The sequence below is a fragment of the Ochotona princeps genome, chromosome 2 (assembly GCF_030435755.1).
Source record: "Ochotona princeps isolate mOchPri1 chromosome 2, mOchPri1.hap1, whole genome shotgun sequence".
NCBI classification, from domain to species: Eukaryota; Metazoa; Chordata; class Mammalia; order Lagomorpha; family Ochotonidae; genus Ochotona; species Ochotona princeps.
The window spans coordinates 34,190,679-34,217,949 of record NC_080833.1 but is presented as its reverse complement, the minus strand read 5'-3'; the positions used below and the strand labels follow the sequence as shown (position 1 = coordinate 34,217,949).

Sequence of the window (27,271 nt, the reverse complement as noted above, 5' to 3'; positions counted from 1 at the left end):
GGAGTGTCACCTGCTGTGCCAAACACCAACTCCAGAGTCACTCCCTGCATTTTTTCTTTTCTAATATATTTTATTTACTTGTCTTTGTAAAAGGTAGAAATTCTTTATTTATGAGTTTTCTTTCCCAATAACCACATCAGCCTGCTGGTCAAGCGGGAGCCAGGAGCCCAAGGACTCCATCCAAGTGGTGGGTCCAAGTCGTGAAACTCTTTTCCTCTGCTTCCCCAGGCACATGAGCAGAAACCTGAATCAGAAGCAGAGCAAGTGAGACTCCCATACAGCATGCAGACATCCCAAGCGGCAGCTTAACCTGCAACGCACAACATGGCCCCCAGGGCAGTTCATGGCAGTGGAGTTCTGTCCATTGCAGCTGCTCACGTCCATTCACAGGATGTGAGTAGCCTTGAACCACCTCTCTGCCCCCCAGCTCTTACCACTCAAACTGTTCCTAGCACAGCCAGAAGTATCCTCTGGTGCAGCTAGAGGACTCCCAGTGGCCCCTGCTGAGAACCACTACTGCCTCCTAAATTCTTTCTGTATTGATGTGTTGAGTCACCCAGACAATCCTGGATTAGCCACAGCTCAGGTTTCCCGGAGCTGTGTGTCCCATACAAATAACCCAATGTCCTTTGCGCCCTGGGTCATCCACAACACATGGCCACCAGACCCTGTGTTGTCTAAAGCCTCATCCCCCCACAGACACACACACATCCTCTCATTGAGCCTTGTGTAACCTGTTACCCAGTGGTATCCATGCCCCCGTCACCAACAGCATTGGCATGGAGTCAGGGTCACGGAGCTGTTCCCAAAGACAAAAGACTTGAGGTCTACACTGATGCATGGAAATAGAAAGAAGCCCAGGTGCACACATTGAAAGGTGGGGATATACCCAACATAGCGAGGCTGCAGAGAGGCCCAGCTGCCCGAAGGCCTCAGCTGGTTACTCTAAAGGGGTCACCAGTGACCCGCCAAGCTTCCAAGCCCTGCCTGGTGCCTTCATGCCCTCTCCCCTGCCTCTGGATTAGCCCTGGGGATAGGCAAGCCTGAGTCTGAGAGTAAGGAGCTTAGAGCCAATGTGACAGCTAATCACTCCCACGAGGCCCGTCAGGTCACCAAGGCCCAAGCAGCCTCCTTCCCCCTCACCCGATCACTTTACCATGTCTCCCCGGGGGTTCCAGGTTGACAAGCTCCCGTCCCTTGTCCAGCAGGCGGCACACAGGATGGTTGGGGCAGAGTGCAGCATCCCTCTGGTTCCATCACTGGGGTGCTGGGATGAGGTGCAGTATTTGGGACGATGGTAGAGGCCCAGGATCCATGGACAGAGGCCTGTGTCTCGCACAGGACAGTCTCCGGATACATCTGACAGAACTGGAAGAAATGGACCCTCGGATCTCCAGGGCCCTGATGTGGGGGCAGTAAGGACTTTAAAGGGGTCCCAGCCTGTCCCCAGGCAAGCCTGGCACGGTTGCCATGGGGATGCCCCAGTTGCTCCAGAGGCGGCTGCTGTCCTTGAAGTGAGGATGGCGGAGGCGGTTCCTGGCCGAGGCGGGTCGGGGTGAGAGGTCAGCTCTGTCTGGGAACATTCCTGACCGTGGTCAGGGGCTGCTGATCCCAGCTCAGGCCACGTCTCCATCACTTGTGCCCAGAAGGGGGAGGCAAGAACCTGCTGTGGGTGAGGTTGGAGCCCAAGTTGTGGGTTTGGCTGGGGAAAGAACCATTATTCTTCGCAGGAGGGGCCCAGGGTTCTGGTGAGAAGCATAGGGTGTGAGGGCTCATGTCCTGGAGAAAAAAAAAAAAAAATCTGGCCAAACATTAGCATAAGTCAGGGCCTTGGAGCAAGGATCCCAGGGCCTTGGGACCTCGGTCGGTGTCTCCATTTCGTTGAGGGTTTGTTACTAAGAGCAAGCCATATGACGCTAAACTTTTAACGAATCACATTTTTTTTTTTTTACTGTGCGAATTTAAAGAGATTTAAGGTCACCTTTGCTTTTCATGTCTAAATTAAGGAGAATTTATAGGCTCTCCCAAACTCTGAGGTTAGGCTTTCTTATTTATAAAATGAGAACAACAGCTCTTGAAGTTACTGGGAGGATTAAACAAGAAATGAATGTCATTTTCTCAATACAGAAAGTGCTCCATAAATAATAGCTTTGGGGGGGGGAGTGCATTTAGAAACTGGAGAGACAAAATGAAGCAAGATTACCAGGAACAGCGTCCAGTTTGGCTAACTGGTTGGAGCCGGCGTCACCTGTTCTGAAGGCAGTAACTATGCAAGTATCAACTTTCCTTCCTTCTTTAGCAGGCCAAGGGACTGTGTGGGGAGAGGGTGGCTCTAGACCGCCCCAACCGCCCTGGGAACCCACTAACTCTGCAGCTCACATCTGGTATGATCCAGGAAGCGCCATCAAGTTCAACTTGAGCAGTCTGAGCAGAGTCACAAGGACCTAGGGGAAAACACACTTGATTTATACATAGATATATATGTGTATATATATTGGCCTCTGCTCGGCTGCTCTCCTAGGATCACAAGGAGCAGGACTGAGCCAACCCAAAGTTGGGAGCCCTGAATTCCCCCCAGGTCTTTTATGAGGGTGCAGGGGCCCAAGGACTTGAGCCATCTCCCAGTGCAGCACACTAGCAGGGAGCTGGTGGGAAGTGGAACAGCCAGGACTCGAAAGGCTGACATAAAGCATGCCAGGGTTGCACATGGTGTCTTTACTTGCTAAGCCACAACAATTGTCCTTTACACTTTTAGGAGTGCCTGAAGACCCAAAGTTGTGTTTACAAAAGCGTTATCTGTTGATAGTCAACAAAGTTTAAAAATATTAACTCAAAGCAACAATAATAAATTCAATATCTATTAACTGGTAGAGAACATACCTATTAAAAAATGCTAGATGTTTTGCAAGACAAAAGTTGTAGTAGAGCAGCGGCCTTGTTTTACATGTCTGCAAATCTCATTGATGTCTGGAACAACTGGATTTCTTGCTTCTGCATTCCATTTATCGCCAAAGAATATTATGCATCATGGGAAAGCACTTCAATTGCCTTTTCAGCTGATGATGCCCGATATTTTATACTACACCAAAACTCAAAGAAGTAGTTTCTTAAAAGTTATCTGCAAGTGTGGTCTTCCTGCATTTGATCATTAGTCTGGGGCCCGGTGCAATAGCCTAGTGGCTAGTCTTCACCTTGCACGTGTTGGGATCCCATATGGGCGCTGGTTCTAATCCTGGCCGTCCTGCTTGCCATCCAGCTCCCTGCCTGTGGCCTGGGAAAGCAGTTGAGGACAGCCCAAAGCTTTGGGACCCTGCACCCTAGTGGGAGACCTAGAAGGGGATCCAGGCTCCTGGCTTTGGATCAGCTCAATTCCGGCCGTTGCGGCTACTTGAGGAATGAATCGGCTGATGGAAAATCTTCCTCTCTGTCTCTCCTCCTCTCTATATATCTGACTTTCCAATAAAAATAAATAAATCTTTTTTTTTAAGTCATTGATCTTTCGTGCACTAACCACTGATCTTTGACCTATGTGTGATTCTGTAACGTCATGCATTGGTCATTTGGAAAATATTGGTCCACCGAGTTTTAAAGATGTCCCAAATATTAAGAATTTTCATTCCATACCTCAAAAACCACCAAGCAGGCCCATTTGTTTATGTCACCATCAAGAGCGGATTAAAGTTCCCCGAATCCTAATTTTCACTTGTGAGCCCCACCTTGGCCATGGCCCACATTGCTAGGAGCTGTGCGCTGGGATCCTCCTGGACTTACTTGGTTCCTGAACACAGGAGTTTCTCACTTGCTCTTCAGCAAAGCCAGTGTTTGAACTCAGTCATGAAAGTGCTTTCAAAGCAGTGAAAAGATGTGTACCCAAGGGTTAAGAGTTAACAGAGCCAGTACGTTTTTCTACTTCATCGAGTGAAACTGGCCTGTCTTGTTCCCTTTTCACTCCCCTTGCATAGCAAGAGGGGACAAACCCTCCCAAGCCCGCTGGGCACTGGCTCTCGGTGTTTGCTGGGGTGCTGGGGTTCTGCCCACTGTCATTCTTGCAAATACGGATCAAGGGAACGCACAAACAGCGGCTGTGGATGTGAGAATCGGAGAGGTTCCCAGCGATCCTTGCGCGATGTCTTGAGCCCTGAGGTTCCAATTAAAGAATGAGAAGAGCCATGTTGACTTTGACTTTCTAAATGACATTTTTAGATGTCACTCCCAGGCATGCAAAATGCTTTCACAAATAACCCATGGAAAGAAAAAAGCCCGCTCCATCTGTGGGTACTATTTGCTTTACTTCCTCAAAAAACAAAAAGGGGGTGGGGGAGTGAGAACCGGCCTAAGCCCATGGGAGTGGATCAGGCATGTGAAGTCATCCATCACGCATGTCATGGTGAGCAGCCACAGTCATGGGACCAAAAAGGCAAGGGGCACTGGGAACTCTGGGCCCTCCACCACCTTCCCCCACACTCCCACTAGCTGCATCCCCCTCCACAACCAGTCAGGTCATAGCCTCTCTCTCTCTCTCTCTCTCTCTCTCACACACACACACACACACACACACACACTATCCCACAGCCACATCAAGCTACATACAAAGTCTCAACAGCTAACCACGTTCATAGCCACATAATGCCTGCTCAGCCGCTCACTGTGTCCCCGTGTGGCTCACTTGACAGTATCTGCTGCCCACACATCCCTAAGCGCAAAGGGTGAGAACACAGCTTTCAGAAACAGGTCGAGGGCTGGCACCCAAGTGCTGTTGTTCAGCAAAGTATTGAACCTGCCTGAGACTGAGCCCCCAGAAGATGGAGCTCATTGTACCTTATAAACGTCACATGAGGATGCCAGAAAATAATCAGGCGGTAGCCGCACTGTGTCTGGCCCTAGTCCCATTTCCACCACTCCCCCACACACATACTCCCCAGTCCCACAGCCTAGGCCCTCGGGCAGGTGGGAGCCCATCTGTAACTGTCGTGTATGGCTTTTGTCACCAGAGGGCACCAGGGCTCCAAGGTGTCTGTTGGGGGCTGCTGGAAGCAAATATGCCAGAAAGACCAGGATTCCTAGACACTGTCCGGGAGGCGGTGGGGGGAGTGGGCTGGGCAGGTGTGGGCTGGGCAGGTGTGGCAATGTGTATGGGCTGGGTAACCCCTAGGAGCCCCAGCCAGGACTCAGGCCATCTTGGTTTGCTGTTGAATATGGCAAGCATCTCCTGGGAAAGATCCCGCTCTGGGAAGGAAGTTGAGCACGTGTTCTACTAGCCAGGCTCTCTTCTACGCCTGTCTCACGTGAAGTTAGCTGCCCCACTTTGCTAGCACTATTGCCACTGACAGACGCCCCTACCAGTATTCCTGGGGAGGAATACTGGAGGAACTGAGGTCCAAGTTTAGACCTGGGATACACTGTGGGGGCAGGCAACTGGCTTTACCATCCTGACCTAACCATGCTTCCTCCTTGCTCTCACAGTGACCCACCGCTCCTTCCTGGGGTCTTGCCAGGACTCCCTGACCCCAGCTGTCTGCCCTGGAGCTCTTCCAAGCCCAGCTGGCCCTTTCCCAGTTTCCACTCTGCTCCCCCTGGCCCAGCCCCTGGTAAGAGGCTTATCAGACATGTGGGGGGGACAGATAATTCAGGGCCTCAGCAGGGCTTATCCAGCTCTGCCATCCCCAGCTGCTGGGGAGCAAGGACTGGGGGGTTGGGGAGGAGCTACAAGCAGATGGAGCCCCACCCACCCAGGCAACACCACCCTAACCTCCTCACTCCCCGCTCCCCGGCCCAGGGCCTGTGTCACTCCTCATGATGTCATAGCTCCATGATGTAATTGTTTGTGGTCGTGCTCAGGCAGGCCTGAAGAAGCGAGGTCAGACAGGAGCCCTGATGACCAGGCAAGGAGGAGCAGGTGGTGTTACAGGATCCTCCCCGGGCAGGCAGTTGTTTCTGGCGTTGTCTGCACCACTTGTAACCATCCCTCTTCCTGTCTTCCCCACCCATGGAAGGCCCTAGGTCCAGCACCGGTGAAGCAGGGGCAGGGGGAGAATTTTCCAGGGTTATTACAGAACAGCTCCAGAATCAGCCTCCTGCTAAACAGCCAGACCTTTCCTCCCTGCAGCGGGCCTGAGGGGAAGAGAGGTAGGGGAGGGAGAGCATGACCACACATTCCAGACTGATAGAGCAAAACCTGCTCAGATGGTCACACACACCAACTTGCTGATGCAGCACTTACAGCCTCACAGCAACAGGATGAGGGTCACTCATGCTCCCAGCCATTCCCACAGGCAGCCCCACATCGTCTCACTGTGCCACCGGGAGAACAGGAACTCTTCTCTCCCCTGGCTGGATTCCTAGAGAGTGGCCCAGCTCCCAGGCCAGAGCAGACACATACGATATTTTGGTGAGTAAATAGCTATTTGATGATGCTGGCTCTGTGACCGTAGGTGAGGGTAGGGTTCTAGACTGGGCTGGGAGCACCGGGAAGCACCACTCCCAGCCCAGCTTTGGTCAGGGGGCCTCTCTGGGTGGTGCCTGACCTTAAAGAGACCCTGGTCCTGCAGGGGCCACCACATCCTCTTTTGGTGAATGGGACACTGGTGCTCCCTAGGTTGGATGCTCTGGACACAAGTTGAGCAACATGAATAGAAAGCCCTTGGAGTGGTGGGTACTGCAGGCTCTGGGGACTGAGAACTTTGGGTTCAGGATCCTCTCCAGGGTGGGCGCTCTGGCACCCTTGGCTTGGAGAATTCAGGACATTGGGAGTTATGGAGTATTTAGGAGCCTAGACGTACAGGTGCTCTGGAGTTTGGTATGACCCCTAGCCCGCGGTCATGTCAATACTTCCAGTCTGCCTGGTTCTATGGGGGATGCTGAGGTCCAGCCTAGAGAGCGGCTCGTACTGCCTGGAGAGAAGGCAGAGGGGACAGAGAAAACCCAACATGGCACCGTAGAGGAACCTGGAGCCCCAAACAGGGTTCCTGGGTCTGGAATCTGTCTAATGCACCCCCCACTATATTGGCAGAGGGCAGCGAGGGTGGCTGACAATGACCACTGAGCCTCAAGCTCAAGAGATGAAGGCCCTCAGAGTAGGCCAGTTTAAATGCAGTTGTGAAAGACACCACTTTTCAGTCTCAAGACGCCTAAAGAGGGCAAAGACATGCTGAGTTTGGCTGGGGAAGGTTAGAAAGGGAAAGGCAGAAGAGATATGTTCCCAGGGAAGAGTTACAGAGAATTGGGCCAGGAGTGGAGGGAGTAGGTGAGTTTGTCCTCGGGGCTTGGATGGATGGACTTCCCAGCAGTGTGGTGGCTGCTGGGGACATCTGAGCCAGATGGGACTCAATGCTTGGGGTCCTAACCCCAGCCACTGCTGCCAAGCAGTGGGCGAACCCAGGGCTTGCAGGTGGTCAGAGCGCAAACTGGCACCGGGCTTTGCCCCCTGGCCACCCAGCAGTGAGCTCTGAGCTCTTGAGAGGGGTGAAATTACTGCCTAGAGACATCCATGGATAAGGCCACTATACGTTTACATCAGGAATCAATCCTGAGGGAATCCCAACAGGGTCACTTTACTTGCAAGTAAGCAAGGGGAATGGGACCTGGTGGTTTGGAGAGGAGAGACTGGAAGATCTTTACAGGACAGACTGATACACCAGCCCACATGGGAGTCCTAAGTAGGGTTTGTTAGCATGGAACATTGCTGACCACTACATGCCAGGCCACTTGAAAGCTAGGGCTGGGGGCCTGTCTAGCAGGGCTAGATACCAGTACCAGACTGAATGTCAGAACAGGGGATGGGTCACATTAGGCAAGGTCGTGTTACCAACCAGGTTCAGGGGTAGATCCTTATGGGGGATATTTGGACCAAACCCTTTGGAAAGATAGTCCCGTTGTTTAGCTCAAGAGTTGGGGTGATGATGAGTTGAGCTAGGTGTGACCATGGAACTTGCCACACTCATGGGTACAGGGAACAAGAATAGTCTGGGTAGACCCAACCTGCAGCACCCACTTGTGCATCCTAAAACAGGGTGTGGGGTGGGCTGGGCCGCAACATTCACCAGCTCATACAAGGTCAAGATGGAGGGGCAGGCTATGCCAGGCAAGAGCCTAACAACCACTGGCATGTGTGAGATCTAGATCTGGGAGTGGGCCAAGTGGGGGAACTTAGGTAACTCCCCTAGTGGGTTATAACTCCTGCTAGTGAGCATGTGGTCCAAGCGTGGGGGTTGAGCAGTCTGGGCAAGCTCCGTTGGCAAGTCTGTGGGTTGGTTTTTGAAGGGGATGGACCGGGCAGGGCCAAGCAAACCTTAGCTCACCAGCAAGTACAGAAACCAGGCTGGAGCACAGGTCATGCTGAGCTGAGCTGTCATGCCTACTGGTTTGCGTGAGCCAGGAATGGGAGCAGACTGAGCAGGGCCAGGTTGCAGCACCCGCCAGCAAGAGTTGGGACTGGAGGCAGGCCAGGTCAGGCCAGGCTACAGCATCCAAAGGTAAAAGCCAAGATAGGTGAGGGACACTGACACACACAAGATCTGTGGCTGGGAGTAGGCCTGGTTGGAGAGCAAAGGGGACACCCTGGCTGGGTTGTGGTTCTCACTAGTGAATGTGAAGGCCAGAGTATGTGCTGGTATCTGGTCTGGACATGGCTGCAGTGTCCCCCAGCACAAGTGTGGACTGGGTCTGGGGTATGCCAGACTGGGCTAGACTATAGCACCCACTGGTCCTTACGGGAACCAAGGTAGGTATAGGATAGGCTTGGTTAGGTCTCTGCCCCTGCAGAGCCATGTGTGGGCTGTGTCTGGGTGTGGACCAGGCTTGGCTGGGCTATAACACCCAACAGTAAAAACTGAATGCCTTTGGGCCCAGCACAATAACATAGTGGTTTAAGTCCTTGCCTTGCACGCACTGGGATCCCATATGGGCGCCGGTTCTAATCCCAGCGGCCCCACTTACCATCCAGCTCCCTGCTTGTGGCCTGAGATAGCAATCAAGGATGGCCCAAAACCCTGGGACCCAGGGAGACCTGGAAAAGTTCCTGGCTGCTGGCATCGGATTGACTCAGCTCCAGCCATTGCGGCAGCTTGGGGAGTGAACCATTGGATGGAAGATCTTCCTCTCTGTCTCTCCTCCATTCTGTATATACGCCTTTCCAATAAAAATAAATAAATCTTGGGAAAAAAAACTGAATAGGTGAAGACCAGTCAGGAAAGGCCACTGTTTCTGCTAGGATAGGAAGTGGACTGAGTAGGTCTGACTCATGGACCCACCAATGGGCATGAGATCTGATATTGGGAGAGATTCTGATGGAGGAGCTTGGAAACTACCCTGTCAGGACACTGTTCCTGCAGGTGAGCGCAAGAGGGAGCAGCCCAGACCAGGCCAGGGAATGGTACCCACTGGCATACATTTGGTACAGGCTGGGGGCGAATTAGGCTGGGCCAGTTCATATTACCCAATGGTGAATCTTAGAACCAGAACAGAGTGTGTGTCAGGCTGGGTTGGGTCACAACACAGTTCAGTTCATGTGAGGGCCAGGGCTGGGGGCTGGCTGGACTAGGCTAGGCTGTAGTCCCCACCAGTGTGAGCTAGAACTGGGGGTGGACCAAGCCCAGCCAGGCTACAGCACGCTCTGGCAAATGTTGAGGCAAGGGGGGCCATGCCATACTGGGTCACAGCACCCAACCAACACATGTGAGACCAAGAGGGGAGGGGGCAAACCAGGTAGGGGGGTTGCGAGGGGCTCCCCTGCTGGACCACCACTCTGACTGGAGAGTGTGAATTAGGATAAGGGCAGACCAGACTGAGCAGGGCTACAATACCTGTTGGCATCATGTGAGCTAGATCCAGAAAATGCCAGGCTGGGTTGACTTCTGGTGCATGCTTAAGCCAGAGTAGGTGAGGGTAGGCTGGGCTTTACCACAGCATCAGCTGGCAGATGCTGACACTGAGGGGTGGCAAATTCTGTCAAGTTAAACTACAAAACTACCTGGAGAATGCAAGGTGCAGGAGTGGAGTGGGCCAGGAGGGAAATAGTGGGCACATCCCTCTTGAGTTACCACTCCCACTGGAGAGCATGAAAACCAGGACTGGGACAGGGGTGGCTAAACAGAGAGTGACACATTGGCACATGTGAGGGCTGGATAGTGGGGTTGTTTGAACTAGGTTTCAATGCCCTTTGACATGTACAAGAGCTAAATGAGATGTGGGACATACTGAACAAGTCTGCTGTACATACTGGCAAGCATGGGAACCAGGGCGGGGGCAGGCATGGTGGGAGTTATTGCAGGTCACTCCGACTAGGCTGCAGCTCCCACTGGTTTGTGTGAGGGCTGAGTGTGTGCTGGGCAGAATCAGGCTGAACTGCAACACCCATTGGTTTGTGTGGAAGACAGGGCTGAAGACAGAACCGATCCAGCAATTGCAACCACCAGCGGGTGCATAAGCTGATTGGGGCAAAGGACTGTGCCAGACCCTGTATTGCCAGGCACACACAAGAATCAGGTCTGGGGAAGGGGGAGACCCCAGAGTGGAGCAGGTGGACAGGAGGAGGCTTGTATGCCAACCCTGAAAACTCTAGGAACCTCACCAAGGACTATCAGTACGGGCACCAAAGACTACATCCCGACTGCCAAGGAGACCAAGAACTCTGAGGTCACCCACCCCCGTTTGGATCTACCACATGGGATGCAAGAAGCCCCAATCTTTCCTCACAGGATCTAATGTCATCAGAACAACAACCAGGAGCCCTGAGTGGTCTGCAGAAACAGAAGAACAGTAAACTTCCTTCAGGACTAGGGAGAAGAGCTTTCTCTGGTCCTTACTTAGTTCCAACTTTGGATCCCCCACCCTCTCTTGCAATGACCATCAGGGTCGCTCCGGAGGCCCCCCCCCCAAAAAAAGCAAACAAACTAAAAAAATTAGAATAGATAGACAGAGAACAACAAGGAAAGCTTAGAACCAGACAGGAAACAGTTAGACTATCCTAAAATCTGCCAAGTTCAGCAAAATTATGCTACAACACTATAAACTGCTAAATACAAAAATGAAAATAGACACAAGACAGCTGAATAGTACACTGTAGCTATGAAGTAGTCATAGGATGTGGTTAAGAACCTCCATTTTTTTTTTTTTTAAGATTTTATTGTTATTATTGGGCTCGGCAGCGTGGCCTAGTGGCTAAGGTCCTTGCCTTGATCCCATATGGCCGCTGGTTCTGGTCCCGGCAGCTCCACTTCCTCTCTGTCTCTTCTCTCAGTATATCCGACTTTGTAATAAAAATAAAATAAATCTTTAAAAAAAAAAGATTTTATTGTTATTGGAAAGCCGGATATAGAGAGAGGAGGAGAGACAGAGAGGAAGATCTTCCATCCGTTGTTTCACTCCCCAAGTGAGCCGCAACGGACGGTGCGCGCCGATCCGATGCCGGGAACCTGGAACCTCTTCCGGGTCTCCCACGCGGGTGCAGGGTCCCAATGCATTGAGCCGTCCTCAACTGCTTTCCCAGGCCACAAGCAGGGCGCTGGATGGGAAGTGGGGCTGCCGGGATTAGAACCGGTGCCCATATGGGATCCTGGGGCACTCAAGGCGAGGACTTTAGCCACTAGGCCACGCCGCCGAGCCCAACTTCCATTTTTTTAACATATTGGTTACTCAATACCATGTCAACTAATTCCATAATGTTGTAAATTGCTGTTGATATTGTGTTGGGGCTTTCAATTGATCGGGAGGATATTCTGCCAGCTCTACCTTCAGACCAGAGATGGTCTCCCCAAGAAACCATTGAATTTATCTGGACAATAAGATGCTGGACTCTATGCTTGGTATATGTATGCAAAGAAGGAATCTTGACTGAATTTGAACTGTAATACTGCAATAAGGTGGAGGAATCCACCATGGGGGGAGGGCATGGGGAGGGGTTAGGGGAATCCCAGAGCCTGTGAAACTGTGTCACATAATGCAACGTAATTAATAATTAAAAAAAAAAAAGAATCAGGTCTGGGATCACCTCAGATGTAGTTTTTTGTGGGGAATCCCCCAGCTGAATTGCTGATCTCAGAACTCCAACCATGGAGGGAATTGCAGGTTCCATGGTCTGATCGTGGAGTGTGTGTGTCAGAGCTGGTCCTCCTCAGAGGGTTAGATGGAGCAGTGGTTAGTATATCCAGGTGCACATGGAGGATATAGCAGTCCATTGGAGTCTGCAGATAACACCTGGTACCACATCAGAAGATGGAGGACAGAGCAAATTTATCAACTAACCCAGCCAAGTGTTGTCAGTGAGTATCCGAGCAAATGGAGACTTTAAGGTGGACTGTGTCAACCAGCGGATTCTGGAGAGATTTCATCATGCTTGGAGTAGTGAGATTGACAGTAATTCAGGACTGTTGCACTTCAAAACCTCTTGAGCAGGACTCTCAGAGCATGCACCTCATCAGGGACACTGGGGTGGTGCTGGGTGGCTGGACCCAGGGTGCAGGGTCGTTTGGAAGGCTGGGTGTGGCTTCTTTCCTAATTTTCCTTCTTTCCCCAGATATAGAAGGAAAAAAACGATAATGCGAAAATGGTAATCTCACCCACCTTCCTGTAGCCCTTGATCCTTATCACTCTAATCAACTATGTACAAATCATCAAAAAAATAATTTAAAAAAAATGGGTGATGGAAATCCTGCAGAACACGAGGAGGAATCGTGGCGCAGCAACAATGGTGTGGCTCTGTGGCAGTTTTGTCACCAGTGTCTGGAGAGTTCCAACAGAAAGGTGGGACAGGCAACAGTGGCCAGAGTAGCAGGTGACATTGCTTGACACAGAAACTCGTGGGACCACATCGCTCCCGGGGTCAGACTAGAGCCAAGATGGAACAGCGAAATCACAGAGAGGGTGGGGTATATGCATTTCCCCGCCCCTTACTCTTACAGAGCACCCAAACTAGCAGGCAGAAGGTGCCATTTTGGCAGGAGCCCAGATCAACCAGCAGAGACCTCCACACTGGGACTGCAGAATACACAGCAACAGAGGCAACTCAGCACAGGTCTGGGTTTAGCTCTCTGCAAGCATCTATTTAACCCTCTGTGGTGAACACATCTCACTGCTTCCATCAAGAAAATAGGTCTGGGCCCAGTACAGTGGCCTAGCAGCTAATGTCCTCGCCTTGAACATGCCAGGTTCCCATATAGGCACTGGTTCTAATCCTGGCATCCCTGCTTCCCATCCAGCTCCATGCTTGTGACCTGAGAAAGCAGTCAAGGATGGCCCAAAACCCTGGGATCCTGCACCTGCATGGGAGACCCGGAAGAAGCTCCTGGCTCCTGGTTTCGGAATGACACGACTCTGGCCGTAGTAGCTACTGGAGGAGTGAATCATCGGATGAAAGATCTTCTTGTCTCTTCTCTCTGTATATCTGAATTTGCAATAACAATAAAATAAATTTTAAAAAGAAGAAAATAGCTCCATATTCTTTCCACCTCCAAAGACTTGGTGATTATATATATATATTGGAGACTGAACAGAGAGCTGTCCACTCCCTTGGGCTAAGAAGTCCACCCACAGGCCTGAGGAAGCAGCCAAGGAAGAAAACTCACAGGTGGCTGGTGCAGGAAGTAGCCTGCTCTCCAAAGCTGTGGCAGCCTCATGGAGTCACACAGAGCCTTGGTACCCTGGGACTGTTGAAGTCGAATGCACAAACATTGTGGGAATTCTGTGACTGCACATGGAAAACTACACAGACTTCGCACATGGTACTTATGCTGGCCTAGGAAGGGGTTACAGTACTGTGGTGTAACTTCAGGCATCAATCAGGAGTCGAGGGAGTGGGCTGTGTTTACACTAGCACTGGTGATCATTGCCTCCCTGTGGTTGCCACCACACCCAAACTGGCTGTCATCCTGGACTCTCACCCCACGCTGACCAGAGTACATTGCCCACTCCCAGCACATTCAACCCAATACCCACTAAGGGAAGCATTACCGCATTAAGCCACAGAAGCATGGTTCAAGACAAAAACCATCAGAGGAGAAAACCCACAAATCCTTACTGAAATGCCCAAAAAATAAACAGAACAAGATGAGCAACATGAGTGAGGAAGACAATATTTCTAGATTGAAACACAACAAAGAACCACAAACCCAAAAACACCCCAAATAAACACAACATTTTGATTTTAGAACCCAAAAATGAAGAGATTGAGGAAATGCTTGAAAAAGAAATTTTAAAAACAATCATCTATTCAAAAGCAATAACATTCAAGTGCAGGGATTAAGAAAATCTATACATGGTTCCGGGAGGGGCGTGGCCTAGTAGGGAAATAGTGGGCATATCCCTCTTGGGTTACCACTCCCACTGGAGAGCATGAAAACCAGGACTGGGGCAGGGGTGGCTAGACAGAACAACACTTACCAGTATGTGTGTGGGCTGGTTAGTAGGGCTGGATGGGTTGAACTAGGCTTCAGTGCCCATTAACAAGTATGAGAGCTAAATGAGATGTGGGACAGACTGAACAAGTCTGCTGTACATACTGGCAAGCATGGGAACCAGGGCGGGGGCAGGCCTGGTGGGGGTTATTGGGAGTCGCCCCGACTAGGCTGCAGCTCCCACTGGTTTGTGTGAGGACTGAGTATGAAATAGGCAGGATCGGGCTGGACTGCAACACCCATTGGTTCGTGTGGAAGACATGGCTGGAAACAAAACTGATCCAGCAATTGCAACCACCAGCGGGTGCATAAGCTGATTGGGGCGATGGACGGTGCCAGACCCTGTACTGGCAAACACACACAAGAATCGGGTCTGGGATCACCTCAGACAAAGTTTCTTTGGGGATCCCTCCAGCTAAACTGCTGATCTCAGAACCCCAATCATGAAGAGAATTGCAGGTTCCATGGTCTGACCATGGAGTGCAAGTGTCAAAGCTGAGCCTCCTCAGAGGCTCAGACGGGGCAGTGGACATCATATCCAGGTGCACATGGAGGATATGGCAGTCCATAGGAACTTGCAGAGGACACCTGGCACCACAGCAGAAGACAGAGGACAGAACAAATTTATCAACTGCCAAGTGTTGGCAGTGAAAATCTAGGCAAAGGGGGACTCTAAGGTGGACTATGTCAGCCAGTGGATTCTGGAGACATTCCATCATGCTTGGAATGGCAAAATTGGCAGCAATTCAGAACTGTTGCTCTATCAAAACCACTTGAGCAGGACCCTCAGAGCATGTACCACGTTGGGAACCCGGAATGGGTGGGATATTAGGTGGGACTTCTCCCTTTTTCTTTCTCCTTACCCCAGATACAGGGAAAAAAATAACAGTAATAATAACGTGGAAACAATGGTCTACACACTTTACTGTAGCCCTTGACCCTTTGTGCCCTAATCAACTAAGTAAAGATTGTCAAAATAATTTTTTAAAAAAGAAAATCTATACATGAGATAAATGAAACCTTTTCCACAAGATAGAAACTCTGAAGAGAAATCAACCTGAAACATTAGAAAGGAAGAGTTCAAGATGCCAAATAAAAAATACAGTGGAAAACCTTATCAACAGACTTGGAAAAGCTAAAGAAAGAATCTTGGAGCTTAAAGACAAATATTGAAGACATTATTATTCAGACAAAATATAAGAAGAGATGAGCAAAAACAAAAATAGCGTAGAAGACTTCTGAGACACTATCAAAGAATCTAACATACGTGTGTTAGGGGTTCCTGAAGGTGCGGAAGGAGAGAGTGGATTAGAAAGCCTACTTAGCGAGATAGTAATGGGAAGCTTCCCTAATATGAAGTAGGGGTATCCACGTACAGGAAGCACAGAGAATCCCTTCTAGGCATCACCAGAAGATATCTACACCATGACACATTGTAGTCAAGTTTTCCACAGTAAAACATTTAAAAATAGATTCTAGAATGTGCATGAGAGAAAAGACAGGTTACCTTCAGAGGATCTCCCATCAGACTTAGACCTGACATCTCATCAGAAACCCTGCCAAAAAACAAACAAACAAACAAAAACACAGAAACCCTGCCAGCTCGGAGAAAATGAAAAGATACAGTCCAGATGCTAAAACAAATTGCCAATCCAGAATATTATACACAGCAAAGCTTTCCTTTACACCTGAAGTTGAAATAAAGACCTTCCAAAACAAACAGAAATTGAAGGAATTTGTTACCACCCACCCAGCCCTGCAAATGATGCTTAAAAATGTGCTAGACAGTGAAACAGAGAATGATAATTACTATAATGAAAGAGGGCGAAGGTAGAGAATTTCCGAGTATAAGTACAAAGGAAATCCAAATCCAACATTGAGAATATTTATGTTAAAATGGTAGTATCAAGTCCTTACCTTTCAGTAATAACTCTGAATGCAAATGACCTAAACTCTTCTATCTAAACAGATAGACTGGGTCCAACACAATGGCTCAATGGCTAAATCCTTACCTTGTATCCGCCAGGATCCCATGCGGGCACCAGTTCATGTCTGGCCATCTGGAGAGTGAACCAGAAGATGGAAGATATTTCTGTCTTTGTTTCTTTCTATAAATCTGATCTGCCTTTCCAATAAACATAATAAATCTTCTAAAAAAAATGTATAGGCTGGCTGACTGGATTAAAAACAAGATTCATCTATTTGCTGCCAACAAGAAACACACCTTATCAACAAAGATACACACAAACTAAAAGTGAAAGGGTGGAAAAAGATATCCCATAGTAGGACCCAGTGCGATAGCCTAGCGGGGAGAAGTCCTTGCCTTACACACACTGGGATTCCATATGGATGCTGGTTCTAATCCCAGCAGCCCTGCTTCCCATCCAGCTTCCTGCTTCTGGCCTGGGGAAAACAGTCGAGGACAGCCCAAAGCCTTGGGACCCTGCACTCATATGTGAGACCTGGAAGAGGCTCTGGGCTCCTGGCTTCAGATTGGTTCAGCTCCGGCCATTGTGGCCACTTGGTGAATGAATCAATGGACAGAAGATCTTCCTCTCTTTCTCTCCTCTCTGTATATCTGGCTTTCCAATAAAAATAAAATAATTTTAAAAAATGTTCTATAGTAACAGATGGCAAAAACAAGGTGTAGCCAATCTTACATCAGTCACTATTAAAAGAGATGAAGAAAGACATTGCCTAATGATTAGGGGGTCAAATCAGTAAGAATTGACTATACTAAATGTGTATCCACCCATTGCATATCTGATGGCAAAAGCCAAGATGGGAGATGGGCTCTGCCGAACTGAATCAGAGCAGCCACTGTCATGCACAAGATCTGTGGCTAGGAACAGGCCTGGTTGGTGAGCTAAGGAGACACCTCAGCTGGGTTGTGGTTCCCACTGGTGAGCACAAGAGCTGGGCATGACTGCAGTGTCCCTCAGAAGAGGTATAGACTGGATTTGGGCTGTGCAGATTGGGCTAGACTCCAACACACACTGCACCCACTGGTGCTCATGAGGGTAGATGTAGAATGGGCTGGGTTAGGTCTCTCCCCCACATGAGAGCTGTATCTAGGCATGGACCAGGTGTGGCTGGGCTGTAGCACCCAACAGTAAGAACCAGAATGAGTGTGGGCTGGTTGGGCAAGGCCAGGACAGAAGGTGGAGTAAATCAGGCTGTGCCAAGGACCCATCAGTGTGCACAAGACCTGCCACTGGGAGGAAATCTGATGGAGGATCTTGGGGAACTCCTCTGTCAGGACACAGTTCCTGTAGGTGAGCGCAGGAACCAAGGCTGGGAGCAGCCCAGACCAGGCCAGGTTACAGTACCCACTGATACATATGTGGGTCAGGTCTGGGGGTAAACCAGGCTGGGCCAGTCCATAGCACTCACTGGCAGATCCAAGAACAAAACAGGGTGTAGGGCAGGCCAGATTGGGCCACAGCATAACCCAGTTCACATTAGGGCTGGGACTGGAGGCTGGCTGAGCTGGGTAGGCTATAGCACAGCCCTCCCCACACCCAGCATGAGCTGGAACTGGGGGTGGGCCAGGCTACAGCACCCAGTGGCAAATGCCGAGGCGAGGTGGGCCGTGCCAGCCTGGACCGCAGTACCCACCAGCATATGAGAGACCTGGAGGGACAATCCAACCTGGCAAGGGGAACTGCACGGACTCCCCTGCTGGGCCACTGCTCCTATTGGTTGGCATGAGAGCTGGGATCAGGAGCGGACCAAGCCGGCAGGGCTACAAGGCCTGTTCGTCTGTATGTTAGCTGAGTTATGGGGAAAGCCAGGCTGGGGCACCCGAATGTATCCACTGGTACACACATAAGCCAAAGTGGGTGCAGGCTGACTGGGCTTTGCCGCAGTAACAGCTAGCAAGTACTGGGACTGAGAGTGAATCCTGTCAAGTTAGATTGTAGAACCAGGACTGAAGAGTGAAGAACCAGAGTAGGGTTGTGGGCCCTGCAGGGAAACTGTGTTCATCCCTCTGCAAAGCTGCAAGTCTTTTTTTTTTTTTTAATATTCATTTTTTTAATTGAAAAGTCAGGCAAGACTTTATTGGAAAGTCAGATTTTACAGAGAGGAGGAGAGACAGAGAGGAAAATCTTCTGTCCGATGATTCACTCCATAAGTGGCCACAATGGCTAGAGATGAGCCAATTCTAAGCCAGGAACTAGGAGCTTCTTCCAGGTCTCCCATGCAGGTTCCCAAGGCTTTGGGTCGTCCTTGACTGATTTCCCAAGTCACTAGCAGAGAGCTGGATGGGAAGTGGGGCCACCAGAATTAGAACCGGCCCCCACATGGGATCCCGACACGTGTTAGGCAAGGACCTTGGCCACCAGGCCCCAAAATCTGCAACTCTTACTGGTGAGCACAGAACCAGGTCTAGTGTAAACAAGGCTAAATGAGTAAGTGGTGGCACCTGCTGACATGAGTTTGCGCTGGATAGTAGGGTTGGCTGAGTTAAGCTAGGCTTCAATGCCCACTGGCATGTACAAGAACTGAATGGGATGTGGGACAGACTGGACCAGTCTGCTATACATACTAGCAAGCATGGGAACCAGCACTGGAGGTGCGCCTAGTGAAGGTTATCAGTGGTTGCTCTAAGTTGCAGCTCCCACTGGTGTACATGAGGGCCAAGTGTGTGGTGGGCAAGATCGGGCTGGGCTGCAACACCCATTGGTTCATGTGGAACACAGGGTTGAAGACAGAACTGACCCAGCAATTGCCATTACCAGCGTGTGCACAGGCTGATGTGGGTAACAGACAGAGCTAGACCCTGTATCTTCAGGCACACACAAGAATCAGTTGTGATCCCACAACTGATTCTTTGGTGACTGCCCCAACTGAACCACTGGACTCCAAATTTCAACCATGGAAAGAATTGCAGGTTCCATGCATGTGTCAGACCTGGTCCACCTCAGTGACCTAGATAGAGCAGTGAATGGCATATCCAGATGCACACTGAGGATATGTGCCTTGGCGCCTGCAAGGGACATCTGGTACCATAAGAGAGGAAGGAGGGCAGAACAAATTGGTCAACTACCCCAGCCAAATGTTGGCAGCAAATGTCTGGGGCAAATTGAGACTCTAAGATGGACTATATCAACCAAAGGACTTTGACAGGACTTCCTCATCCTTAGACTGGTGAGACCAACAGTTTTTCAGAACTATTTGAAACCACTTGAGCAGAACCTCAGAGCATGCTGCACACCAGGAATCCTGGGATGACATCGAGTGGCCGTTCCTCATCCTGGGTACAAAAGCAGTTGGGAAGTTGGATGTGCCTTCTCACTTTAACTCCCCCTTTCCTCCAGATACAGGAAGAAAAAAAAAGAAAAAGAAAACGTTGAAACAATGGTATGGTCTCATCCACTTTCTCCTAGCCCTTAACCCTTCCCACTCTAACAATGTAAACATCATCAAAAATAAAATTTTCTTAAAATGAAATTTTAAAGAATAAAAATTTGAAGAATACTAAATGCATATGCATCCAATGCCAAGGCACCTGGTTACTTAAAACAACTGTAACTGGATCTACAGTGAGACACAGACTCCAACAATAGTGGGAGATTTCAACATCCCACTTTCATCATTGCACAGATAGACTGGGCAGAAAACCAACAAACAGAGCTAATCTATACCAGCAACCAAATGGACCTAACTGATGTCTTCAGAACATGTCATCCCACAGAGGCAAGAGAAAGAAACCAAGGGATACAAATTAGAAAGGACAAGTCAAGCTCTCCTTGCTTGTAAAAGACATGATTCTGTATAGAGGGGAACCAAAAGATTCTACTAAGACATAACTGGAACTCATAACAGTCTGGCAAGGTTGCAGGATATAAAATCAACACACAAAAGCAGTGGCCTTTGTATACACAACTCCACGGATGAGTTAGAACTTGTGAAATCAACCCCATGCACAACAGCTATAAAAAAAAAAAGTTAAATACTTTGGAATAAATCTAAGGATGTGAGGGATCCCTATAATAAACATTTCAAAGCATTTAAGAAATAGAAGACACCAAAACCTGGAAAAACATGCCATGCTCACAAATTGGTAGAATTATATAATCAAAATAGTCATGTTGTCAAAAGTAATGTACAGATTCAAGGCCATTCCAATCAAAGTACCCACGACAGTTATTTTCAGATCTCGGAAAAAAAGTGATGTTAAAATTCATTTGGAAATGCAAGAGACCCCAAATAGCTAAAGCAATCTTAAACAACAAGAAAAAGCTGCAGGCTAACACAGTGGTTCAACTGGCTAATCCTCCACCTGCAAGTGCCAGCATCCCATAGAGGCTCCAGTTTATGTCCCAGCTGCCTGTTTGTGGCCAGGAAAATTAGCACAGGATGGCCCAAAGCCTTGGGATCCTGCACCCACGTGAGATACCTGGAAGAAGCTCATGGCTACTGGCTTCAGATTTGCTCAGCTCTGGACATTGGCGGTCTTTTGGGGAGTAAATCAGCGGATGGGAGAGCTTTCTCTCTCTGTCTCTCCTTCTCCCTGTAAATCTGCATTTCCAATAAAAATAAATAAATTAAAAAAAAAAGAGGGGGGAGGTGTAATTACAATGTCATACTTCAACCAGTCTGGTACTGGCACAAAACAGAACTGAAGATTAATAGGAAAGAACAGAAATCCCAGAAATGAACCCACCCATCTACAGTCAACTATTTTTTAAAGTTTTATTTTATTTTATTTTATTTTTTTATTGGAAAGGCAGATATACGGAGAGGAGAGACAGAGAAAAAAATCTTCCATTTGCTGGTTCACTCCCCAAATGGCCGCAATGGCCAGAGAAGCTGAGCCAATCTGAAGCCAGGAGCCAGGAGTTTCTTCCAGGTCACCTTTGTGAGTTCAAGGTCCCAAGAGCTTGGGCCATCTTTTACTGCTTTCCCAGGCTACAAGCAGGGAGCTGGATGGGAAGTGCAGCAGCCAGGATACAAGCTGGCACCCATATGGGATCCTGGCAGATGCAAGGCAAGGATTTAACCACTAGGCTATTGAACCAGGCCCAGCCAACTAATCTGTGATAAGAGACCTGAAATCAATTCGGGGAGAAAGGCGTCTGTTCAACAAATGGTGCTAGGAAGATTTCAGTGTCCATGTGCAGAAGCATGAGCCAAGACCCCACCTTACACCGCACATAAAAATTAACTTTAAATGGATCAAAGATCTAAATCTATGATCTGAAATCAGAGTATAATAAATGCTGGCGAGGATGTGAGGGAAATCCTAAACTGTTGGTGAGAATGTAAGCTAGTACCATTACGGAAGACACGACGGACTCCTCAGATGTCTGACAATAGATCTACCACGTGACCCAGCCCTCCCACTCTTGGAAGGTTATTCAGATGAAATGAAATCAGCATTTGAGAGAATTATCTGCACCTCTATGTTTATAGCAGCACAATTATAGCTAAGACAGGACCCGGTGAGACAGCTTAGCAGCTAAAGTCCTCAACTTGCATGCCAGGATCCCATATGGGCGCCGGTTCTAATCCTGGCAGCTCCACTTCCCATCCAGCTCCCTGCCTGTGGCCTGGGAAAGCAGTTGAGCACGGCCCAAAGCCTTGAGGCCCTGCACCTGCGTGGGAGACTTGGATGGTGTTCCTGGTTCCTGGCTTCGGACCGACCCAGCACCGGCCATTACAACTGCTTGGGGAGTGAATCATAGGACGGAAGATCTTCCTCTCTGTCTCTCTTCCTCTCAATTTTTTTGTCTTTCCAATAAAAATAAAATAAAATCTAAAAATAATAATAATAGCTAAGATAGTGAATTCACCCAGATGCTCATCAAATGATGACTGGAAAAATAAAATACGGTACATAGACACTATGAAATAATACTCAACCATAAAAAAGAATGAAATCTTGTCCTTTGCAGCTAAATGGATCCAGTTGAAAAACATTATGATTAGTAAAAGCAGCCAGTCCCCAAAAGACAAATATTGTATGTTCTTTCTTATCCGTGACACTGAATATGCAGAGCACTAGAAAGAAAAAAAGAAACAGAAACAAACAAAAACCCTGTGAGATTAACATCCTGGAATTTAATTACTGTTTGCAGCCTGTGTCTGTACTCATGAGTAATTGTGGGAATTCCAACTTTCTTTTTCCTCTGTATGCTATGTCATAATATCTTTACCGATTGGTTGGTTAAGCTTGAGATTGTGAAGTGAAAGGAAACCAAGCCATTGTAATAATTTGAGAGAAAAAATAAGGTGGGAGAAGAAGGAAGAGTGGGGAGGGAGCAGCCCTGTGCTTCTAAATCTGTATCACGAAGTACATGAAATCTACTCATTTTATAGAAATAAAAATACAGAGACAGAGTAGCGTGTGGGCAGGCCACTCCCAACAATGCTCAAGGTTGCAGGGGCGGGGACTCCAGAGGAGGCGGAACCCCGGACCAGCCTAGCTCCAACTCCAAGCCAAGTGCACCCTCCCCCAACTTCCCAGCGCCCTCCATCAAGGTGGCGGGTGCTGCCAGCACCCACAGTGCCCTCCAGAAGTGGTCCAGGTCTGGCATTGTGCCTGTTTCTCATCAGACACACACCTAAGCTCACTGTGGCCATCCCAGCACAGAAATCTTATCCTGCTGGCTGCCGGTGACAAATGAGGAACCCAGCTAGCACAGGGGATCTGCCACTGGATGCAGCCCTCCCAGAAAACTGTAACTGGAGGCTCCTGAGACACGCCTTAGCCCAGGCGGGGTGGGGCCACCCGGCTGCCTGCTTTCTTGTTACCCTGCCCCATGCAGGCAGGCAGGGATGTCTGACCCCGTCTGTCCTCCCATCCCAGCCCTCTGGCTTCTGGCCTAAGTTTCTGTTCGCCCCATGGTGGCCTGGGCTAGCTACACCAGTCCTGCCCTGTGAGCCAGCTTCCCTGGGGGGCCAGTGAAGGTTAAAGACCATCCCTGCTCTGACCTGGGCTAGGTTCAAACCTGCCTCTTTGGGGACTTTATTTTCATTGGAAAACACCAGCTGCTCTGGTTCCTCCTCGGTAGCGGTAGCGTGGAGACAGCTTTTCAGACAGATCGCTTCTCACAAGGGTCTGCTCAGGACTCAGCCGGCTCTCGTGTGGCCACCTGGAACACTGACTAGACCAAGGTGAGTAAGGCACTCATTTCCGCAATTCCGGCTCCAGGTACTCACCTGTGCTTTGTGCTCTGTCATTGTTAGCTTAGCAAATTCCACAGGGTCAATGCTCTCCCACAACTTCCCCAAGTAGCCCAAGGGAACATCTTCTCTCCTCCCACCCACAGGCCTGCCCCAGGGAAATCCCAGACTTCCTCTCTAACTGGCAAAGCCTCAGAGGGTTAGCCAAGCCCACAGCATCCTACACCTGCCTCCAGGCACAAAGTTTCCATCGGTGGGTGGGGAGGTGGGAAGCCCCCCCTTGCCCTGGGCCGTGCTTTGCCTTCCTTAGGATGCTCCTAGAACTGCCTTCAAGGTCTCCCTCATGCCTAGCCCATTGTAAGAGGGTGAGGGGGAATCTGCTTTCCCACTCCCACCCCACCTCGTCCGCCGCCTAGGCTGGCAGGCCCTCCCCACTCCCTTTTTAAATTTTTAAAGATTTATTTATTTTTATTGGAAAGTCACATGTACAGAGATAAGGAGAGACAGAGGGAAAGATCTTCCCATCTGCTGGTTTACTCCCCAAGTGGCCACAACAGCCAGGACTTAGCCGTTCCAAACACAGGGACCAGGAGTTTCTTCCCCAGGTCTCCCACACAGGTGCAGGGTTTCCAGGCTTTGGACCATCCTCTACTGCTTTCCCAGGCCACAAGCAGGGAGTTAGCTCTGGGAAGGAGAGCAGCAGGGCACGAGCTGGCACCTATTATGGGATCCCAGCACATGCAAGGCAAGAATTTAGCTCTTGAACCATTGTGCCAGCCCCCCTATTTCGCCCCCTTTTTTAAAAGGTGGGATCACAGACCCTTTGGCCATGTTCAGGGATGGAGTGGGTCCTGACAGGAAGAATGGGAAAGAAATGTTTCTTCCTCCCATCCTGTGTCCACAGGAAGAGAGAGATCACGCCTCCTTCAAAGGGGCCTGGAAAGGAGAGTGGACACATGATACTGAGCCTGCAGTCAGGGCACGGATACACTGGGGGTGGTGTGTCATTTGATTGATAGATGCTTGGGTGGGATTTGCACACAGCAGGAGAAGCAAGGCTTCTAACTTGTGACCCTAAGCTAGGTACCTACCTGTCCCATTTCATTCCAACCCTTCACTTAAGGGTTGCTGAACGGCATGGATTCATCACATCCACAGATACTTCTTTCCTTCTGGGCACTGGGCTTGCCTATCCCAGGCTCAGAAATGTCTGTCTCACCTAATGGATCCCTCTCACAAGCGGGAGCATTTTCAAGCAGTGCCAATGGCTACATCCATGCACCATTCTCATTACTCTGAGATGTTGGAGGCTTCCAAAACAAGCTTATCCATCAGCAGAAGCAAAACTGGGAAGAAACTGTTTGCAGGTAGAGTGCTCTTTAAGAAGGGAAGATTGTATTTTATTATTTCCCAAATACTAGGCAGTGGAAGGTTGCCCCTGTACAGACTGTCAAGGCATCTAGTTTGAAGTTTGAAGACCTTATTATCATTATTATTGGAAAGTCAGATATACAGAAAGGAGGAGAGACAGAGAGGAAGATTTTCCCAAGTGACTGCAATGGCCAGAACTGAGCTGATCTGAAGCCAGGAGTTTCTTCCGGGTCTCCCATGTGGGTGTAGGTTCCCAAGGCTTTGGTCGTCCGTGACTGCTTTCCCAGGCCACAAGCAGGGAGCGGGATGGAAGTGGGGCTGCCAGGATTAGAACTGCCGCCCATATGGGATCCTGTTGCGTGAAAGGCGAGGACTTTAGCCGCAATGCTATGGAGCCGGCCCTAGGTTGAAGACTTTTAATGTCCTCCTCTGTGAAGAGACTACTGTTCAAGTAGAGGTGGCAGATTCCATTCATCAGCACAGGCTCTTCATTGTTCTCTAAGTAAAAATTCTAAAGCCTGCCGCTTGTCGGTGACTGTTTTAGACAAAGTTTCCACAGACTTGGGTACTTGCTGTAGAAGTTGGCCTAAAAAGTTAGTCAAATTGCCCAAAGCAACAGCCTGATTTTAAAAGTCAGCTTCCTGTGACCCCTTGATATCCTCCATTAGATGTGCTCATATGGTATCTTCCTAGCAAAAGCAACTTCCGGAGAGGATCGAGAAAAGGTGGGGGGGAGGGGAAACATGTTTGTCTTGAAGTGTGGCCGCCTCAATGCGCTGAAAGCAAGGTTTTCCTAATCTCTGTACCCTCTGAAGAGGTACTTGAGGTTTTTGATTGGCTCAGGGTGTCGGCAGCCTTATCTTTGGTGCATACCTCGGTATGTTCCTCACCTTTGCACAGGAGTGTACATTGAGAGCAAACCTCACACACCCACGGGCTTTGGTCTCCGAGATCGGACATCCTGGCATGTCTGAAGCCAACACGACATGCAAGCACCGGCGGCTTGCGTGTGTGTGTGTGTGTGTGTGTGTGTGTACTGGAGACTTCAGCAGCTGGCCTGGGAGGCCCACCCCCAGTGCTGGCGCTGCAGACCCTCCTCCCCTTGGGTGGCAGCCTTTTGTGACACTTGGAGGAGGCAGGGAAGGGGAGACCAAAAATAATTTATGGAGGAAGTTAGGTCCTGGCAGGAGAGACCAAGAGGGCTGGGATCACCTCTGCCCAGTGCCAACCCCTGGCCACACACAAGTACACAGGCCATCACCTTGTACGGAATCCCTCTGCCAGGTGCCCCTACCCAAGTGCACAGAGCAGGGGACCCAGGAGCAACAGGCTGCCCTCACAGAGGCAAGACCGTAACCTGTGGTTGGTTTCTAGGTGAATGTAAATCCCAAACACACTCTCTCTGGGAGAAAAATGAAAATGAAAATAAGTGTTTTCCCAGAACTGGCCCGTCTCCAGGGTGAAGCGGGTGTAGGTTCTAAGAGGCGTCTCAGTGTTTCCCTGGCCTCGGGACTGCCCAGGGAGGGACTGTGTGGGGCCCCAAGGAAACTCAGGAGCACCTGGGAATGATACCTGTTATCTCACCCAGCACCTCAGATTGTAAATTAATAAAGTGGAATCTCACTTGTCAGTCGACTCGTGCACACTTGGCATACATTCACCAGCTTCTGTGTCCCCAGAGAAAACGTCAAAGCAGTTTCCTGGCCAGAGTGGAGACTGTGTCTCCCCTTCCCTGAGCAGGTGCCCCACTGACTGTCAGTACTAACCAGCTCCCTCCTCTGGAGGCTGGTGGTTCTCCCCAGGTAAGCTGACTTTTTGTGGATACCCCACTCCAAAGGCCCTGCACCCAGGTTAGAGGCATTGGGGAGCAAGGGGGTTCGCACAGGCAAGCTGGCAGACACAAGTTTGCTTAATGCAACGCCTGGTTTTCACAGCTCAGCTCCTTTAGTAAAGAGTTACAACCCAGGTCCCTCTGCCCATCAGGGAAGCAAAGAGTCCCCCCCACCCCCCAGCCGACCGAGCCAGTGGTCCACGGAGGGTTTCAGGAGAAAGGCACAGGAGACTGTTCTCTAGTTTCAGGGGGTAGGACCCAGGCCTTACCCAGCTGTGCCCACAGCCTCTAGCAGCGCTGCTCCAAAGGGAATGGAATTTGCTCTGACTTCTCTCTAGGGGGGACGCAGGCGCAGAAGGCCAGGGGCCTGGCGGGCTAACCGCAGCCCCAGCCCCAGCCCCCCGAAGCGCCCCCAGGCCTCTGGCTTCACTCCAACCGAGCCCGAAGGGGCCCACATCTGCTTCCTCCAAGGGCCTCAGCTGGAGGGCAGCAAGGCAGGAGAAGAGAAGGGAGGGAGGGGGACTCTTTCGCGTAGCCCGACTCCCAAGGG

General features: G+C 49.8%; 1 protein-coding gene and 2 long non-coding RNA genes across 5 annotated transcripts in view; 1 reads left to right on the top strand and 2 right to left on the bottom strand.

Annotated features, from left to right (window-relative positions):
• Positions 1 to 1,166: 1,166 nt before the first annotated feature.
• LOC131483108 (uncharacterized) lies at positions 1,167 to 27,271 on the bottom strand. Of its 2 annotated transcripts, none has more exons than XR_009247522.1 (3): positions 26,991 to 27,271; positions 22,257 to 22,394; positions 1,167 to 1,368 (listed from the first exon to the last, which is right to left on the bottom strand). It is a non-coding gene; the product is annotated as an uncharacterized LOC131483108 (long non-coding RNA). The 2 variants fall into 2 exon arrangements; XR_009247523.1 differs by lacking the exon at positions 26,991 to 27,271 and adding an exon at positions 24,340 to 24,430.
• Positions 2,190 to 13,696, bottom strand: LOC131483109 (uncharacterized). The gene is made up of 3 exons (XR_009247524.1): positions 13,560 to 13,696; positions 12,889 to 12,972; positions 2,190 to 2,444 (listed from the first exon to the last, which is right to left on the bottom strand). It is a non-coding gene; the product is annotated as an uncharacterized LOC131483109 (long non-coding RNA).
• SLC6A9 (solute carrier family 6 member 9) overlaps positions 26,641 to 27,271 on the top strand; it is a 33,544-nt gene continuing 32,913 nt past the window's right edge. Inside the window, exon 1 of one of the 2 annotated variants that reach the window (XM_058680109.1) lies at positions 26,641 to 26,692. The gene's annotated coding sequence lies outside the window, so the exon portion shown is untranslated. The remainder of the gene's footprint in view (positions 26,693 to 27,271) is intronic. The other variant, XM_058680105.1, reaches the window with a different exon arrangement.